Source organism: Equus quagga, chromosome 15, assembly GCF_021613505.1.
Source record: "Equus quagga isolate Etosha38 chromosome 15, UCLA_HA_Equagga_1.0, whole genome shotgun sequence".
Taxonomy (NCBI): Eukaryota; Metazoa; Chordata; class Mammalia; order Perissodactyla; family Equidae; genus Equus; species Equus quagga.
Window position 1 is genome coordinate 48,651,950 of NC_060281.1, and position 20,946 is coordinate 48,672,895.

Below are 20,946 nucleotides of genomic sequence, written 5' to 3' on the forward strand. Positions count from 1 at the left end.
CAGGAGAGCAAAACCCTCTTGATGGCCTCTGACCCTCAGCAAGCCCCATGACAACACCCCCAGCCCCGCTAACCCCTCATCCTAGTTTGACAGGGGGCTAAGATTCCATCAAATCAAAATTGCATTGTCAATTTAAAAATAGCTTTTTTCCAGGAGAAAAAGACACCTCCACATCATAGGTACACAGTGATTTTCAGAAACATAAAATTAGAAAAAAATCTTCCATCGAACTTCAAATCTTTCAACTTCCAGGGCACCAGCTAGAAGTTGTTTTCTTTTTTTTTTTTTTAAAGATTTTATTTTTTCCTTTTTCTCCCCAAAGCCCCCCGGTACATAGTTGTGTATTCTTCGTTGTGGGTTCTTCTAGTTGTGGCATGTGGGACGCTGCCTCAGCGTGGTCTGATGAGCAGTGCCATGTCCGCGCCCAGGATTCGAACTAACGAAACACTGGGCCGCCTGCAGCGGAGCGCACGAACTTAACCACTCTGCCACGGGGCCAGCCCCCTAGAAGTTGTTTTCTTGATTACAGTAATTCTCATGAAAGTGCCAATGAGTCTGAGTTTGCTGAGGGAGGATTTTTCTCTTCAAAAGAGTGGGCTGCTAACCTAAATGACTCTCCTATTTGTGGAACAGGGAAAAGGAGATAATTTTGATTCAGAAAAACCATCTTTAGACATTTGGCATCCTGTTTCCAAATATTATTACCTCCAGACTTTCATCTCAAGACCGCAAGGGCTTTACTGAGGCACCTGTTGCCTTCCAAGGACATCAGCTAAAGGACCAGTAGAAATGGATGGGTATCAACTCCTATTTCCAGCCCAGCATCAGCGAAGGCTCCCAAAGTCACCTCACTATAGGAGCTACTCACGGTTTTTGGTGAAGTAACACTAATGACAATGAAGCATAAGTCCCTTTTAACATAAAATTAAAAAGTGTACCCCACTACCTCTACACTAAGATGAAGGCTCTCATGTGGCCAGTGCTAAGAAGGGGAGAAGTGTACAATACAGGGCAGAGGATTAGAGGATTTGCTTTGTCAAGAAGCCCAGAGAAGTCTTGATGTGAGAGCCGAAGGAAAAATGGAAGTCAACTAGGCACAGAGGGTGGGCTAAAAGCATGTGCAAAGGCACTGTGGTAGAAAACATCATGGCAAGTAGGCAAGATTTGAGGAAGTAAGTATGACTAGGACAGAGAGAGTTGGGAGGTAGGGAGCTTCAGGGCCAAGAAGGTGCCAAGGTCCAGGCAGCACCTTGTGGCCAATGTTCAGGAGTTGTTTTTTGTTTGTTTGCTTGTTTGCTTTATATACTTCTAGCATGGGGGAGGCGGCGCAGTGTGGGGAAGGGGGTCCTGAAAAGTTTTAAGCAGGAAGATAGCATTAGCAGGCTTGCCTTTGAAGACAATCACTCTGACTACAGTATAGAGAATGGAACACAGCGGGCAAGAGTGGTGTGGAAGACCAGTTAGGAGACCATTGCAGTAGTTCAGGTGAGAAAAGATGAGAGCTTAGACCAGAGTAGAGACAATGGCTAGATTTGAGAGATATTTAGAGGGAAAAATCACTGGACCTGGTGACAGATTGGAAATGGGAGGGAAAGAAAGAGATATCAAGGAAGGCACCTACATTCTGGCCTGTGTAACTGGTGAAACCATTCACCAAGACGGGAAATACAGGGAAAAGACCAGGTTGGGGGAGGGAAGACGATGAGTTTGAATTGGTACATGTTGTGTTCAAATTCCCTTGAGAAACCCAAGAAGAAATATGCAGGAGGAAGTTGGGCAAGCAGGTCAGAGGAGAGGTCAAGATTGGAAGTGGAAATCTGGGAGTCATTTGTAGGAAGTCGATTAGCGCTGTGGATATAAGTAGAGACAGTAGCGAGTTAAAGGAGAAAATGAGGTTGGGTAGAGTAGAATATCCCTGCAAAGGAGAAAGTGTGGTCAGAGAGGTAGGAAGAAAACACAGAGGGGCTAAAAGGCTCCCAGAAACCTGGTAGAGAGCATTTCAAGAAGGAGAATGTCGTCGATGGTACCAGAACACCGCACAGGTCAAGGAAGATGAGGCCTGAAGATAGGTCCTTTGAATTTGTTGATACAGAAACCACATGATCTTGGTAAGAAATAATGTAAGAAGGCTTACCCGTAGTTCTCTGATTGAAAAAATAAATTTTTCTTTTTTTGTCTTTCTGAGACTATTTATCATTCCACAATTTCAAGCATTCTGGTATGCTACAGTTATAAAGTCTGTTATGAAGCTTATTCAGACCTTATGTTTTTAGGTATGGATGACTAGGGAAAATTATTTCAATGACAGAAGTGGGGAATGGAGCTCATTTCTGTAGAGAATGATAATTGGAGACAATAAACATCATAGTTTTAGATGTAGATTTAGGAGTTATACACTTCATTTTACTCCAAAAATATTTTTCTTATTGCAAAAGTAATATGTATATGTATTAAAGAAAATATAATTAATATTGATAAGCAAAAAAGAAAATAACAATCACCTAGATCTATAGTCATTAATGTTTTAAGTATATCCTCCCAAGTTTGTGTATTAAACACATATTTTTGACAAAAAATGGTATTATTGCACTATAAATACTATCTTCATAACCCGCTTTTTTCTCCTAGCAGTATCTCATGAACATCTTCCTAGATCATTATACAGTTGTATAACAACAACAATAAAATTTTTGGAGAAAAAATATATGGTCTGCAAATATTTGTTTTTCCTGCATTTAGTTACACGTGAAAAAAAACAACCCTGAACTATAATCATCTAGAATCAGTCAGATTGGAGGTTGGTAGGTAACTGGCATAAATGGGAGAGAGGAGGGAGGTGGAACCAGATGAGGAGAGAGATGGTCTCAGGGCCCTGGGCTGGCGGAGCTGGCTCCAGTACCTCCTCACCTTCTCTATTGGTTTCCTAGGGCTCCATAGTAAATTAGACAAACTGGGTGCCTTAAAACAACAGAAATTTATTCTCACAGTTCTGGAGGCTGGAAGTACAGAACAAGGTGTCCACGGTGCCACGCTCCCTCTAAAAGCTCTCGGAGGGAATCCCCCCCTGCTTCTTCCAGCTTCTGTAGCTCCTGGCACTCTCCTTGGCTTCCAACCGCAAAATCCAATCTCTGCTTCCATTATCACACAGGCTTCTCTGGGTCTTCTCCCCTTCTCTGCTCTTCTAAGGACATTTGCCATTGGATTCAAGGCCTACTCTAATCCAGGATGATCTCATCTGGAGATCCTTAACATACTCACATCTGCGAAGACTCTTTTTCCAAGCAAGATCACAACCACGGGTTCCAATGGACATCTCCTCAGAGGGGCCACCATTCAATCCACTACACCCTCCCATTCCTGTCTCCTGGAGCATCACTTCATATTATCTGAAAGTTTCCATCCCCAAACTGAAAAGCCAACAATCCTATCCCTGCCCCTTATCACCAAGCCCCAGCCTTATCCAACGGGGTCACAGGAGTGGCCCACTTGCATATAAAGCTCAGTGTCCTTCTTCCCTTGGCCGGCTGTTGAGGGAGACTGTTATTTTCCCTAGAGGAAGGTAGATGTCCCAAACCTCAGATCTTACCACAGCAGGGAAGTAGTTTTTCTTTGCTGGGTGTATTTCCCCAAAGATACATTGCTAAACTGCGTCACCAAGGTCTGTCACCATCTTGGTTCAGGACTTCAGGTATCTCTTGGGATAAATGGTATTTTATGGATGGAGGGAACTAATCACAGTTTAAACACGTTGTAGTTTTCCAAGTTCCAAATGAACTTTTGAGACAAAGTCCATTTGCACACCAGAGACTCTGTTAAGGTCTTCTCTATCAACTCCTGACTGAGAATTAGCAGCCAAGAGAACTGACTAATGATTGGCAGCTCTAACCGTGAGGACAGACTCATGGGGCTACACAGTATGTCCGTGGGTTGGAGGAGAACTCTTGCTGGCTGCCTTCTCCTCTGAGTGCTGGAGAATGATGCACATGGTTCAAAGTAGTTTTCAGATGAATAATTAAAGAGATTTTTATAGGCTTTATGACTCAAGAACTATATCTTCTTCCCAAGATCATCGAGAACCAAAAGTGGCAGTTCATAGCTGCTACAGTAAAGTGCTGTTTTAATGATAAAGCTGGAATTCTTCTCCTCCCAAAATCTCACAGTACTCTGTGTATGCACTTAACTTATCTTCCCAAGATTTCAGAAAGATCCTTTCAGATATCACGGCATCATGCATTTGGGGAAACTAAGGTACAGAGATGATAAATGACTGTTGCGCCAGGTTTGGCCACCCATGAGGCAATTTATCCATTCTCGCCATCACAAAAGGTTTTTACAACTTAAAATTGTCCCTCAATTTAGAACACTGTAGCTGAGAAAGGAATAGACCGTAGGCCTCATTTTCCAGGTTCTGTGTTTTATTTTGTAAATGAGTGGTGTCCCAATCGGGCAGTGGTTAAATCAGCTTGTTAAACATTCACCTTTCTGTCCTGCCTTAGACCCACTGAATCAGAACCTCCAGAGTGTAAGATTAGAGTGCTGTTGGCCGCATCGCTCCCTCTTCCGATGCTGGCCACAAGTTGGGACCTCCTGCTGTGGGTCTCCTGAGGAGCTTTGCTGGGCTGCCTCCAGGCATTCTGGTTCCTGGAACTTCCAGTTGTACTGGGTGCTATCTGGACACATTTGGTCTTTGATATCCATATCTGGGCCCATGTTGCCTCCTGGTGGCTGAAGCCATGCTGAAGATCTGTCCCTCTGTGGGCGTCCCCAGTCTCAAAATTAGCAGGTAACTCCCTTGCACCCAGGGCCTACCTCAGGCAAACTAACGAAGCCCATTCTCTGTGTCCCAGCCTTGGATCAGTATAGGGGATAAAGTGGGAGTCAGACAGCCATGTGCACCTGGGCAAGCTGTTAACCTCTCCCTGAGCCTGAGCCTCGATTTCCTCATCTGTGCAATGGACATGGGGAGGGAGGGCAGGAACTACAATGTAAAAGGCACGTTGCCAAAAGAATCAAATTAAATCGTATATGTCAAACGCCTAGCATGGTATTCAACAAAGGCCAATTCTCTTTTCCTCACCCTAGAAGGTCTCTATTCTGTTACACGCTTTCTGGGAGTCTCGGTTCCTGCTCTCTATTAGAACAAGGGCCTGGCAAATCATTGTGTGTGTGTGGACATTTAAGTTAGAGTTTGCACTGTGTAATTTTAACTACCTAATCTTCCCAGGTTGGCTGAGGAGAACCATTAACTGTAGTTCCTGGTTAAATAAACAACTCTCTATGGCTCCTTGCCTGATTCATACCCGGCAGAATTACCCCGGTGGGCTGTAGTTCGACTACAAATCAACTCTGCAATTTGGAGCGTCAGTCTAGAGCGTGTCTGAACTGTTATCCATTGCTTTTGTTCGTGAGGATATATCTGCAGCATTGCTTTCCCAGCCAACAACCACAAGGCTTCTCGCTGTATCAGGTTTTGGCTCATTTGAGAGTCCGCCTGGCCTAAAGCCCCAAAATAAATTTTGCATTTTCCCAGACATCTCTGTTTTGCAGCAAACTATCTCAAATAGAACCTCCAAATTTGATGAGGTAACATATCAACAGGCAGAAATGTGATTTTACCTATATTGCATGAAATAGAAGGCTTTTCCTCCCAGCTACAGAAATTCAAGAGCTCAGGAAACTAGAGTGACCAGCCATCCCAGTTTGCCTGGGACTGAGGTGTTCACTGGACCTGGGAGTTCCAGTCTTAAAACCGAAAACGTCCCGGGCAAATTGGAACAAGTTGGCCACCCTCGCAGGGAAGGCAGGAGTGCGGTAGAAAACCTTTCCATCCTCTTCCAACAACACTAACTGGTCATCCACCCCCACCTATGAGTAAAGCTGGCCAAAGTAAGATGTGCTCCTTGGCTCTGTCTCAGGCAGCACCACACGCTTCATGCTGGACTCCAAAGTCTAGAGAAGTCCAGGCTCTTTGAACACTGAAAAATGTTGAGGGATGGCGAAAGAGCAGCTAGGGCTTCGCGCTTCTGGAATTGTGGGAATTTGCTAAGAATTATCTTTCGACCAAATATTTTGCGTGGGGCCAGTCTTGGGGTAGACAGAATGGGAAAGTTGATCAACTCTGCCACTTACCTGCAGTGTGGCCTTGAGCAAGTCCTCTCTAGGTCTCCATTTGCTCACCTGCACTTTGGTGATAACAGTATCTCCTTCAAAGAGCGATGATGGGAATCCTGTAGGTAAGAAGCATGCGCTTAACAAAAGGCACTGAATTCGTGCCCATTCCTCTCCCCATGTCTGTGCCCACGATGAGACATATATTTGGGGAGTGTGTGATGACACCCTTTAAACATGCCCCCACGAGTTTAGATTCTCACTTTCACTCTTAGAATTGCAGAACATCAGAGTTGGAAAAAAATTTTTTAATGTTCTATTTTCCTCTTCTCCAGAATGAATGTCACTAATGATCCACAAGCCTATGAGATAAAAATCCAGATTCTCCAATCTAGCCATTTGACAGATAAAGAAGCCAAGGCCCCGAGTGGGGAGTTGAGTGACACACCTGCTAGATAGCAAATCTAAAATCCTGTCCTCTGATTTCCAATCTTCTGATCCAGTTGCTCCTCTATCACACTATCTCCCAACCCTTTGCTCAAAGATTTGGTCTCTGACAGCATAAAGAGTTGGGAGACCAAGAATAAAAGCCTTAAGAAGATACTAGCACGTTACTGATGTTTGATAAAAAGGGCAAGAGCTGGTTTTGCTAGAAGGAAGTGGGAAGAACACGTAAGCATCGAATGCCTCAAGGAGGCCAATGGAGGAGGGGCATGAATACTGGGGTTTAGAAGCACTAGCTGGAAAGAAGACAGAAAACTTAACCCAACTAGTTGGCTTCCAGGTGACTCCAATCAAGAGACTGCTTGATGATGGTGACCCAAACTTGGTTGCTTTTTTTAAGGGGTACAATTCTAGCTACTGTGATGATTACTGAGAAACGGGGCTCCCTGACCTGGAAATGCAAAAACAGCTGCCCCCTAATAAAATGGAATGGGGCACCAGCTTTTCCAGGCCATCAGATGAACGTCTTTCGTATCTAGGACACAGGTAATAGCAGGCTCACCCATTTCATTACATCCGTAATTCTGCAGTGCTCTTGCTTACACCTCAGCCTGCCTCTGTACTTTAGGCTGGTGCCTTAAGATGGCTTTCCCCTTGATAGATCGTGCTGGTGACGCACGATCACTTTGTAAGCTGGGAAAGAACTGAGGGCGTAATCCAAAAGCTGTGCCCAATTTGCTCAGGCCAAGAACCTGACAGCTTGAAAGGTAGAAAGTGCTTCTCGCCAAGCACGGATTGTGAAATGGATTTGAAAGTAAATGCTGTTATTGCAGTCGCTACCTTGTAGCTCACGAGCAGCCCCAACTCTGCAGTGTAGCCCCATCATTTTGCCCAAGAGGGAACTATGACTATGATTTCAAGTTACTTTAACTGTATTTTTTCCCCTAAACCATAGATAAGAATCAGGATTCAGAGTTAATTCCCTTCTCCTTACTAATCTGTGAAGAAAAATGAGCCTGTTTATCAGGTTCTCAGGAAGCTGGAGATTTAGCTAGATTTAGTAATGTCTTATGACAAAGACAAAGTATTTCCAAGAATAATAGAAGCAATATGGAATACGATATTCTAAAAAGTGTGTTCAATTATGCATTAGATTAAAATGGAAAATAAATTATAGGTGAAATCGCACATAACAAAAAAGATTTCTGAGCTCCATTCTTGACCCACTTATTAAGAACCATATTCAATGGATCAGAATTCCAGTATACCAAAAGCAGTTGATGATCTCTTGAAGTTTGTCAAAAAGGGTTTGACATGTAATAAGAAAACAATAACAATAATAATAGCTTATGTAAATGCTTATCTTGTGCCAAGGGAGAAGCCAATCACTTCCATGTGTCTTATAGTTGACACAAAACTAAGCACTCAATAAATGTCACGTATTGTCATAGCTATCACATATAACCATTACAATCCCATGAGTTATGTACCTATTGTTCCCAATTTTTAGATGGGCAAACTGAGGTCCAAGACATTTGGTTATTTGCCCAGGCTCCCATAGCTGTAAGTGTGGGACATAGGGTATCAGCTCATTTCTATCTGACCCAGGAGGCCATGCTCCCTGGTGTTCACGTTGCCGTTGTTCAAGTTGCCTTCGTCCATGTGGCAAAAGCAATTATGTAACTGAAGGTAAGAATCACATAGATTAGAGGGGTGAATTTTTAGCGTGATGTATGGTTGAGAGTGTGTGCTTTGGAACCAGCTCTACTCTCACTACTTGCGTGACCTTCCACAAGTGACTTACCCTCTCTGTCTCAGTTTCCTCATCTGTAAAATGAGGGTCATAATATCTCCCACATTTGGCTGTTGGAAGAAAAATTTAACACCAGATAACTTCTATGTAAATGTTACCTATTGTTATTACTAAATTATAATTACTAATATTACCTATATTATTACTAAACAAACCTGCTATCTTAAATGTAAATTGCCTCGCAGTGACATATTTGTCTACACAATATTTGTTAAAAGCACAATCATGTCTTAGGACATTTTTCCAACTTGGGAAGACGCCATCGCCCTAGCTGATGGCTGTGAATTCTAGGAGACTGAGCATGCCCCAGCCCTGCGAGTGATGCTGCGAGAATGCGTTAGCCACGAGGAACGAAGAGCCTATTGATCAAATACTTTTTCCCTTTGAGATTTGCAGATAGTGATGATCACACGTTGTGTGAAGATAACTAAAATGACCAGAGTCCTTTCACACCGTTCAGGTGTGCAGCTGTCGTTTCGGTCATGGCCACAGCTACTGCTCTCAGAACAGCCAGCTCAGTCAGCTTCTAGTAAGAGAGGAGGCTCCTGCCTTCATGGGAGAGATATGAGACTCCCCGGGCAGGCCTTTCTGCCAGAAAGCATGAACCCCACATCCGTTATTCCACCGTCATAGATAGCTTCAACTCTCACGGTGTCAAAGGCCCTTTCTCCAGAAGGATCCACTAATAGGATTTACATATGCCCGGAGGGTTCCAAGCTTTATCAGAACCCGCCTTGATTGGCTAATCAGTTGACATTTCCTGCAAGCATCCAGATGAAGGGTAAAGTACTTCTAGAGACTGGACCAGGGAGGGCAAGGGAGCCGGCAATGAAACCAATGTGTGCGCTCTGTCGTGGTGTGCGTCTCCAAGCCCCTCAAGGCATTAACCATATATCTGGCCTAGAAAGAGACATTCAATGAGATTGAATTCGCTGTTTGTGCTAATTATATGGAAAAACTTCTGAGATCCATAACTCTCGCAGTCTTGACATGCCCTCACTGAGGATCCCAGGAACAGTCAAGGGGTTTCCAGAATAAATGAAGGGCCTGATTATTAAATTATGTTTGTCATTAAACCATTGGTGACTCACGCATTTAAGTCTAATTAAAATGGGCTACTCTGTTTAATGATTGTTGCAACTGCACCGTAATTCCAAACATTTAACCTCCATCTAGCAGGAAATGCAACTTTTACAAGGGCTGGGCCTCCAGCGGCTCTCTCATTAAATGCAGGTCCCTCTCAGGAGGGTTGAACTGTCATCCTCCTGTTAAGGACACTACTTTCCAATGCTGGATGCTGATGTCATTCAATTATTTTAAGGCGAGGAGGCAAGAGAAGAAATGAATTTGGTGCATATGACCATAGAAGAAATTCTCTCTCTGCTTCTCTGTAATTCAAATGAAAAAGTTTTCTTACCCAAGAGAAACATTCAAGATTCATTTTGAAAAACAAAGTTGTTTTATCTTCTAGTGTATTATATTTGCTTTTTTTTCCCCTGCAACGTATGTTTGCTCATCTTAAAATCCAGAGTGTCATAATTAGTTTTCACAAAAAAAACTTATTGCCTTCTGGGCTTTTATTATTATTATTATTGAGGAAGAAACTTATGAAATTGTCATGCTGATGCTTTCAAACATCCTTGCTCCATCCCCCAGGCTGGAAAATCACATTTGGATTTTTTGGGTCTGTCCTACCTTTTCCGTGCTTTAGTTATGGAGATACCATGATGGTAATAATGCACAAAGATGAGTGGCGGAGAGGAACACTGTTCATAATTCTTTCTTTCCTCCCCTGTCCTAATATTAAATCCAGGAACTATTAGCCCAGACCAAGGAGCCAACTATTTCCAAAGCCCTAAGAGCTCTACCCTCTTCTTCCCCCTGGAGACCCCAGCAAAAGAAGGACATGAGCATGTGCCCGTGACAGCTGGCTCAGAGGTCCTGTGTGCACCCAGAGATCCCCTCTCCGCTAGAGAAGGAGCAATCTTGGTGAGACAAGAGCCAAGGTCTGGCCTGCGAATCTTGGCTCTGCCCGTAGTTGTCAGTGGGACTTGGGAATGCTACCAGCTTCCTGAGCCTCTACTTCCCCCTTTAGAGAAGTACGGATTAAAGTAGGTGCATCACAGATCCGTAATGAGGATTGAATGAGACCATATTTGAAAGCAAACAGCAGAAGATATTTAACCAACGTCAATTTGCTTCCTCTGATCTGGCTACTGATTATAAGTTTCTAACTCCCTCTATAAACCATTCTCCTCTTCAGAATTTTAATCCAGTCTTGTCTTTGGCAGCTCTTCCCAAAGGAGTTATGATTTACGAAGGTTTAGGACAGAATGTTAATTTAAAAATCTTTGTAGCCGCTAGCAAGACTGACTTAAGCAACATACAGAGAACAATAAATATTAGGTGTGTAGTGGACTGAACAGTGGCCCTCCACAAAGATATGTCCATACTCTAATCTCGAGACACTGTGAATGTAACTTTATTTGGATAGAGTCTTTGCAGATGCAATGAAGTTGAGGATTTTGAGATGAGGAAGTCTTCCTGGATTCTCCAGGGAGGCCCTAAGTGTGGTGATAAGTGTCCTTATAAGAGTGATGCATAGGGAGATAACGCAGACAGAGGAGGAGGGGGCAACGTGACCACGGAGACAAAAACTGGAGTGCTGTGGCCACAAGTCAAGGAATGCTGACGGTCACCAGAAACTAGAAGAGGCGAAGGATCGCTTCTTCCCTAGAGTTTCCAGAGGGAGCACAGCCCTGCTGGATTTCCAACTTCCAGCCTCCAAGCTGAGAAAATAAAATTCTATTGTTTTAAGCCACTGAATTTGTGGTACCTTATTACAGCAGCCACAGGAACCTAACACAAGGTGTTACCATTATTATTAATCAACATAGATTTCGTTCCTCTCAATTTTGTTATAAACCTAAGACTGCCCCAAAAAATAAAGTCTTGGGCAGGCCCGGTGGTGTAGTGGTTAAGATCGTGCACTCTGCTTCTGCGGCCCGGGGTTCATGGGTTCAGATCTTGGGCACGGACCTACATATTGCTTGTCAAGCCATGCTGTGGAAGCATCCCGCACACAAAATAGAGGAGGATGAACACAGATGTTAGCTCAGGGCCAATCTTCCTCACCAAAAAATAAATTAAAAAGCGTTTTAAATATATATATCAATATTTAAATGTATATACACATATTTATATAAGTAAATATATGTATTTAGATATATATACATATACATTATATATATATAGTATTTAGAACATATCATTTCCCAGAACACTGAAGTTACACTAAGTTGTTCTGCTTTTAATCACCAGAAGTGTCCTATGAGTACTATGGAGAAATAAAAAGAGAAACCACATTTAAGGAAAGTGTTTGCCTTTATAGTCTTGAGTGTCAATGTCGATGGTACTGGGGAGCCTCGAATACCAATACACTTTGCTGATTTTTGCACGTGAAGTGTTAGAAAAAGAGAGACACTTCCCAGATTTGGCGATCAAGAAACTGGAAAGTAAAGTTGCCATTTAGTAAGATGGAGAAGGTGAGAAGCAGGCTTGGAGAGGCAGAAGTCAAGAATCTGTTTCTGAACAAGTTAAGTTTGAGATGTCTGTGATACATCCAGGAGGAGCTATCGATTAGACAGATAGATTATGCCGGGCCCGAAATGAGGGCTGGTGCCATAGGTGACAGAGTTCTATGGACAAAGGATTTGGAAATGCTGGGCTGGGCGTAGCAGGTTGCTTTACTCTAGAACTCCTTAAAGTTTTTAACCCAAATATAGTTGGTGAACATCCAAGAGAAGGATTTAAGTTTTACCAAACTTATTTAACTTATTTACTAAGTTTTACCACACTTATTTCGGAGAGCTTCCAGTCACACTATTACTCTATAGAACACCCTTTGGAGAATACTGTTGAAGATAGCAAATACTCGTTTTTCGATAGAAATATCGCTACCTTGAAGCAAGATATACACAAAGCAATAAGTGTGGAATTTACATCCTTTAATCAGTACCTGATTACTTTGTGCTTCTTTGCATTTCCTCTTGTGAATTAATATAACTTCAATCTAGCTTGGAAAGCAGATTCTTTTGAGTTTCGTTACATGAATTAAACCCCAAGATCTTGATCAACTCACCTCTTGGGTGAACTAAAGTCACGTTTCTAAACCTGCAGGCAAAGGGCAAAACCTCACAAAGTCCAGGCTGAAACAGCTCAATGGACCTTCATCCATTACTTTGCTTCAATACAATGGGTCTTATAGATTCAGGCCACCCCCTTTTATATTCATCTTGATCAGCTTTAAGCTAAGACCCCTTGTCCTATCACCATCACAGTACTCTTCTCTGATGATCTCCTGTTTTCCCATGACTTCAACCTTGTCAATGGCTCCCGAACCCACATTGCCTGTTCCCGGCTTTCTCCTGAATTCAAGGATGGCATTTCCAACTGCCAGCATCTCTACTGCAGTGTCCTAGATGCATCTCCAACTCAGTGTTCACCAAACTGAGATCAATCTTTCTCTCAAAACTTGTTCTTCCTCCTGAAATGTTTATTTAGATTTAAACCACCACTGTGCTCCTGCTATCCTAAAGAGAAACCTGGAGTCTGCTTTCCAGCCCGCTCCTCAGGCCCCCAACATGTAGTCATTCATCAAGTCATGTTTTCGCTACTTTCTAAATCTCTCCCAGTCTTCATCTTCTTCGCCCTCCACTGCCACTCCCTCATTTCAGGTCCTCACCCTGTTCTACCTAAACTGTTTCACTAGCTGCCAAGTGGTCTTTCTGTCTTCTGCATGGGGCACCACCACCAACCAGTCCTCTTTGCTACTGCCAGAGTTACCTTGTCAAATGGAAACTAGTCGCATAACTCCTCTGACTAAGTAAAACCTAACACTCATGTCTCTTTATCTCCAGAATAAAGCCTGTGTGTTCAGGGCCTGTCACAGTCTGGCCCAACCCACCTTCCCTGCCTCACATCCCACCACACTCCCAAGAAACACAGAGCAACTCTTTCTTGCCTTGACATGACCTTTCACACCTCCGTGCCTTTGCACATACTGGAGTCTGGCCTTTCCTGGCCACATGTCCCACCTCTGTTTACCCCTATCGAACCCTATCCAAACTAGCATCTCTTATCAGACCTATCACAAATGAAACCTCCTTTGAAAGCCTTCCTTCTGGACCCCTCAAGCAGTCAGATCTCTCTGGTGCCTAGAACCTTTATATGAGACTCGGACCTTCCTGGGCCTTGGCAGCCTGGAGACATAGTAGAAGAATATGGATCGTCTGAGTGATCATCTCCTGCCCTCAGCTCTTACCAACAAAAGCGTTCGTCATTTGGGGTTGTATGGGCTAAACATTCTATAGGTGGGTGCTTTTAAAGCACATGACATTGATGACAATGATTCTTAAAAACATTCCAGGGCAACGAACCAAACCACGGAGGACTGAAGAGTAGAACAACGAAGGCTTGTGGAGACTAGAGCTGAGAATTTGTCCAGAAACCAAGGGGAGCTCTAGGGACCAAGTCGTCTTATTGTCCCATCAGCAGCTGGAGTTCATGAAGCTCATTCTAGAGCTCAGCTTTCCTTCCATGCCTGCTTCTCTCTGGATCAATCCGTATCTGCCACTCCACCAACTGCCAAATATCTATCTCACATTCATACTCTCAATAACTGAGATTCTCATTGTCAGGCCACCTCAGAGGCCCCTGGGAGGCCTTTCATATGCTTCCCTCATGTCAGGTACCTTCACCTTGGCCACACAGTTATGGTCATAGGGGTTGCAAGAGCAGAGCCCTCAGGAGCAAGTGGAGCCATGACAAGTATTACAATAGCTTGTCAAGTTCAAGCACCTTCCCACTGTGTGGAGAACTCCCTAACGTGTCCATAGTGTATCCCTGAACAGCGACGATGGCCCACTGCTTCCACATTTTGTGACCTTTACTCTCTTTCTCTGTTACCCAAATGCTTGCTCTGTGCCTCCCTGGTCACTGAATAGATAGACATCACTTCCATTAACAGAAGATGCTCCTGTGGGCCCTGCCTTCACCACCCTGCTCCCATCTCCTGAAGGCAGCTCAGGACCTCACTGGGGTTAGCTTGGTCTGCAGCCTTGCTTTTGTCAGAGGGTCCTGTCCTCATCCAACTCATGTTAAACCCTGCTGGACCTGACAAATTCAGGAGTTGAGACCAGGAGACAGTTTGATCACCATCCTCAAAAGCCTTCTTCTTTGCCAATCCCTGGCCAGTACCCCAAACCAGATTGTGCGTTTTGACTCTCTCTCTTCAGGGTGATTTCCTTCTTCTTCGAGGATACTGCCTAGTGAGTGAATTGCTTATAAATCTTAGCATGAGGCTGAAACATCAGCCGATTTCTCTGTGGAGTCATTGTCTGCCCCAGGAAGCTCATCAAACCCCCATAACCCATGAAGTTAGTGCCCTAGGTCTCGCCTACCCCACCACCACCCGCCGCCCGCCCTGTGCCCCCTGAATAAGCGGAAGCTCAGAGCCTGGCTCCTCTCTTGCTCCAGGGATATACAACTCTGATTATCCTAACACTTGCCATGTCATATTATAATTATTTGAGAGGGAAGGAAACTAATATTTATTGGTCACCTCTAGTATGACCCAGATTTTGTATATTACTTAATCTTCATGTCCACCCCATGAGAAGGCTATAAATTATCTCTATTTTACACATAAGGAAATAACTCAGAGAAGTGACATGACCTGTCACAAGACCACACGGCTAATGAGGGCAGAGTAGGGATTCACACCCAGTCGGTCTAACTGACATGGATTCTCCCCTCTCCACTGGGCTGCCTCATGTTTATTTATATATCTACATTCCCCCCTAATGTGACTTTCTCTTTGGCAGTGACTATCTGTAGTTCGTCACTGTATCTCCACTGCACCTGTCATATTCTAAGTAGGGGCTCAAACAACATTTTTCCAAGGGAGGGAGGGAGGAAAAGCCAAGGCTCTGGATTTTGCCTTGCACTTAGTAAGCACTTAATAAATGTTTATGAATGAATACTAAGGTTTGAGAGAAGCCCTTGAAGCTTCACCCTAAGGCAATCAAGTGATCTGACTGGCGGGACTCAATTTATCAGCCTCCTCCAGAGCAAGAACGATGGGGCTGGAGCTAACGTAATTTCAGACGAATCCATTAGAGTCCCCGCACGGCTAGAAACTGGGACGCAGAATTAAAGTGCCCTCTATAATTTATACTCAAACACAAATGGGATGTGGAAAGTGGAACCCTCGCTTTATATTCTGATGCCTTTTCCTCTGGCCTTGAATTGGTTATCAAATAAAGAGAGCTTCCATAAGGGAAGAAAGCTGGGGTGATTTGGGAGCAATCCTTACCCCAGTCTGAGAGTGGATGAGCTGACTTATCGACCTCTCCTCCAATCTTTCAATTTTGTGATTATGTTATTTGGGTAACAGGAGGCAGGAGAGAGGAGGCAGCCAGACCGGGGAAGTGCCTTCTGATGTGAAGCTGTCAGGTCCAAGGGAGCATAGAGAGAGGCTGGGAGTCTATTTCATCGTGCCCCTTCACCCTGTCACTGAGACACTGTAATAAATCAATAAGTCATTGCATATGAACGTGGCTATGTTTCCACAACCTCTGTGCATAAGGGGGTTCAACTGAAGAGGTATGGAGGCTGCGTCCATGGAGCTCTGCTTATTTATCATTCACAAAGAGATGAAAAGGATATTGCAGGGATTTCTGCGTGGAGCAGAAGTGGAAAGAGACAGAGACAGAGAGAGAGCAAGAGAGCACATTTTAAATTTTATATCATTATCTCAACTCTGGGAAGGAATCGGGGGATCAAAAAGCTAAAGACTGCCAAGACATTTCTCCATCTCTCAAGACCTCTCCGGTTGTAGGGTCGTAGGATGTTAGAGCTGGAAGGGACCTTTCCTGCATCTCCCTTATTTTGTAGATGAGGGAGCTGGGGCCCACTGGGCCAGAGCTTACACTAGTGAGGTGCAAAGCCTGCAAGTTCTGTAGTGCTCAGTTCCATTCTATTCTATTCTTAGTCCTACCAGCATCTCAGGATTGAGCGTCCTCCATAAAACCAGTATAGCAATACCTATCCTTTACAGGCTTGCTTTAACTTATCAGATGAGATAATCCATGTGGGATGAAAATGTTGTGCAAATTTAAAGAATCAATGAGATCATAGATGTCAAATGCAAATGTTTTATAAATTATAAGCCCTGTAAGATCCTACAAACCTCTGTGCAAATATAAGCATTATTAATATTGTTGCCATTAAAAGTATTTACCCCGGGGCTGGCCCCGTGGCCGAGTGGTTAAGTTCGCGCGCTCCGCTGCAGGCGGCCCAGTGTTTCGTTGGTTCGAATCCTGGGCGCAGACATGGCACTGCTCATCAGACCACGCTGAGGCAGCGTCCCACATGCCACAACTAGAAGAACCCACAACGAAGAATACACAACTATGTACCGGGGGGCGTTGGGGAGAAAAAGGGAAAAATAAAATCTTAAAAAAAAAAAAAAAAGTATTTACCCCTATTATATCATTAGTGTAAATAAAAATGACGGATTTCCATTCTTCATAGATGGCTTTTCAGTTCACATTTCCTTTTCAACACTCTAATAACAATTCCTCTAAGTTTTCTTTGAGTTCTTCTTTCTCATTATACAAAGTAATACATGCTCATTACAGATAATTTTAAAATACTGAAACACATAAAGAAAAAGTGTCACCTATAGTCCCAAAACCCAAAGATAATCACCATTAATCTTTTGATATATTTTCTTCCAGTTTTTCCTCATGCATATTTTAGCAAAGTTATGATCATATTGAATTGAATAGTCTATTTCCTGTTTTTTTCACTTAACATTATAACATATATTTTCCCATGTTACTAAAAAATTGGTTTTAAAATGTCTTACTGGTTCTATAAAATTTTATCCTGTGGATATACCACAGTCTACTGAATCATTCCTTCTTCTTAGCAACTAGGTTTCCTTTTGAAAAATATTGTACATAATGTGATGATTAATTATGAAGAAAGCTTTTCTGTATCTCAATCTATAAATAACATTTTAGGACAGTTCAGTAGAAATAGGAATCCTGAGAATATGAATGTTAAAGGTTTTGATACATTTGTTGAATTGCTTTCAAAATTTGATCAACTCACCTCTGCTCATCAGGGCTGCAGTAACAAAATTACCACAAATTGGGTGGTTTAAAATAACAGAAATTGATTCTCTCACAGTCTGGAAGCCAGAGTCCAAAATCAAGATTTTGGCAGCACCACGTTCGTGCCGAAGTCTCCCAGGAAGAATATTTCCTTGCCTCTTCTAGCTTCTGGTGGTTGCCAGGAATCCTTAGCGCTCCTTGGTCTGTGGCAGCATAACACCAATCCCAGCCCCCACGTCAGGTGGCCTTCTTCCCTATGTGTCTGGGTCTCCAAATCTCTCTTTCTTATAAGGACACCAGTGTTTGGATTTAGGACCCTCCCTAATTCAATATAACCTCATCTTAACTTGATTGCATCTGCAAAGACCCTATTTCCAGATCAGATCACCTTCACAGGTTACTGGCAGTTAGGGCCTCAACATGTCCTTTGGGAGGACACAATTCAACCCACAGAAAGTGGTACATGAGAGTTCCCATCCCATCATGTGGTCCCCAGCAATATCATCTTGTATTTTAATTGCTTCATGTATATTCCCAAAACAGAACTACATTTCCATGAAGAGCTTCACTGATGTTGCGCGTGGTGGAATGATTACTTTCCAGAGTTTTTTCAGGTTAGAGTCTTTTTTACATAACCAGGCTTGATATTTATTTATGTTAATTTTGGGAACAGCGCTGTTCTGCTTTTGATGTCCACGTGTATGCTGCCTCTGCTCTGGGCTCAGGCCTCCCCAGAACCTCAGGGGGGGAGCTTCCTTCTCCATCCTGAAGAGGGGGAAGTTCATGCACTCAAGAGCGAGACAAACCTGGGTTCAAATCCCAGCTCTCCCGCTTTGCACTGTGTCACCTTGAACATACACTTTATCTCTCTAGGCCTCCATTTTCTCCTTTGTTAAATAAGAACAGAAAACATGGAAGAGTCAAGGACCCAGCTCAGTACGTGGTAATTATTCAATGCATGTTAGCTGTGGCCATTCATGTTTATTAATGTTGTCGTTCTTGGTATTATTATCATCTTGCTCCTGATCCTTTTCAGTTTTTGTGTAATAGTGTTCTGTCCCTCTACCTGGGCATGCCACTTCTCGGCAATATTCCTGGAGCTCAAGCATTTGCTGTCAGACTCTGACTCTCTGTTACCAATTGTTTATTGTCTGGCTTCCAAATCTGCAACTTGCGAGCCTGGATTCTTGTCAAACATCTTTAGGTCCTTTGTAGGGCCTTGCTTTCCATCATCAGATCTTTTCCTCAAGTCAGTGGGTGTCCTCGGCTGCAGAGCAAAGTCCAAGAAGTTTGGTTTCCTCCTTGTGCGCAGTCATATTTCAGTACTCCACACCTGACCTGCACATCCAGAGCTTGCTTTGCATATGTGCCCTTCTGCCCAGTCTGACTTTAGATCTTACTCAGCATATCCCTTTAGCCAGCCCTTCCCTTCCAATCAGTATGGCACATTGTGATTTTCCAATACTTGATGACATTTTCTGGGCAACAGAGGCCCAGCTCCCTTCCCTTAGCCTGTCCAGTGTCTTCTCTGTTCAAGTCCTGGTTTCAAGAATTTACGTCACTAGACTCCACCTTCCCAGCTTTGAAAGGATTCTTCAGTACCATGTGCAACAATTCCTAGAATAAAAGACCAAATGACATTTCCCCAAAATTCAGCGGTTTTCTGTTCCTCAAGTATTTTCTACTCAACAGAATCAATCTTGGAGAATAAAATGGGAAGAAAGGGAACAGTTCATGCTAAAGTGATCTGGGCCATACGGTAATGCACACATTCTCTCCCACTTCTAATCATGTGGCAAGTTACTTATTCCACTTAGTAAGGTAAGGGGATTATAAAACTCATCTATACACATTTTATCCTGTGTATTTATGTTACTTTGGGGTGCCTGCTTACTGTAACTACAGTCAAATCCATTAAAGATGACTTTTATAACTTAATGCCAGAGCCATCTGCTTGACCTCCTGTCATGCATATTTGGCCATGCCCCTCAAGACCAGGCATTGAAGAACGGGTCCTCCATGACCTGGAATTGTGTAGTGAAAAATCACACTTTAAATGATCTACACAAGAAAGACTTAGTCCTATGAATCAGAAATAGCCTCTTTGCCCTACAGCACTCTAAGTTCGTTCTCCTAAATGTTGCCAAACATCTTCAAGCTGGCAGATACCAGTGCCTTCCTTGTTGTTCTCTCCAGGATCTCATAAGAACCAAATCTCTTAATTCAAGAAAATAGCCAGAGAGCTTCAATAAATGGTTAAAAAATGCCAAGACTTTCCTTCTGACCGAGGCAAATCTCTAGAGGCCATACTGGGTCTGATCCAGTTTCTCCAGTTGTGTAGCTCATTTCCATAATTTGTAACTCATGGTTATCAACGTCATATTATACACCTATATATAAGCCTTCCTACACATGTGCACCTATTAAAAATCCCTAGTGTGACATTCCCATAGTGAAATTCACAAACTGACAATGGCGTTGCTCAAGAACTTGACTTTATTGTACTTTTATCAGGTAGAGTGGTGATACAGCCCGGGGAATGAGAGAGCCTTCCCTCTGAACCCTTGAAGTCACTCAATCTTTTTAATTATAAGACAGCCTTGGGACCCTCTGGGGTAGCAACCACTATCTAAGGGTTTGCATCAAGATGGTGCTGAGCTCAAGCTCAGGTTAAGAAAATAACTCCAGGGTGAAATTCTAGAAAACTAGGAACTTGACTGTTGTTATTGTTGTTGTTTAATTCTTAAAGAATAGCATCTCATGGGAAATCGGATGCCATGGGAGATTCACAGGGCTGAAAAAGCGATAAGCAGATGAAGGAACGTAAGGCAGTTGGGAACCAAATCAGAATCACCTTAAACCTGACTGAGGTCAACAGCTAAGATTTGATCATTTAAAGAATATTTATTTTTATTGCCCTAAAGCAAATGGGTTCGTGATAAACTACAAGAAGTCAAGAAAAATCTTATTCACAGCCCCTACAAAACTACTTGACATGTGTGAATGATTTACTACACTCAGGGAAGAGCAGGGAGAAACTGGTAACAAAGGAAAGGAAGCTGAGCTCTTCACTGTTGAGAGGATGAGGACCTCAGAGCTGAGCTATACAGCAAAGTCCAGCTATGGTTTTAGAGAAGGTCTGAGTCTGCGAATTAGGTCTCTGACTCAGGGTTGCAGCCTTGCATCAAAGGGCATTTCATTCCCTTCCCAACATGCTGATGGCCTCATAAATCAGTCATCCTTCACACCCCTCTCTTGGGGCAGTTTGTCTGGACCTACCCAGGACTGGCACTGGCCTCTTGGCTCTGTCAAATGCTGGCATGTTGCTCATCTAAACAGTGGGGGCAACTTGTTGTCATTCATGGTAAAGTGGGAAAAATTATTTTCTCATGCTCCTGG

At 43.2% G+C, this 20,946-nt stretch overlaps 1 long non-coding RNA gene across 1 annotated transcript in view; it reads right to left on the minus strand.

Moving 5' to 3' along the window:
• LOC124227331 (uncharacterized) overlaps positions 1–20,946 on the minus strand; it is a 129,578-nt gene that overhangs the window by 36,002 nt on the left and 72,630 nt on the right. The window contains exon 2 of the long non-coding RNA XR_006885452.1: positions 6,130–6,227. This is a non-coding gene — a long non-coding RNA (uncharacterized LOC124227331). The remainder of the gene's footprint in view (positions 1–6,129; positions 6,228–20,946) is intronic.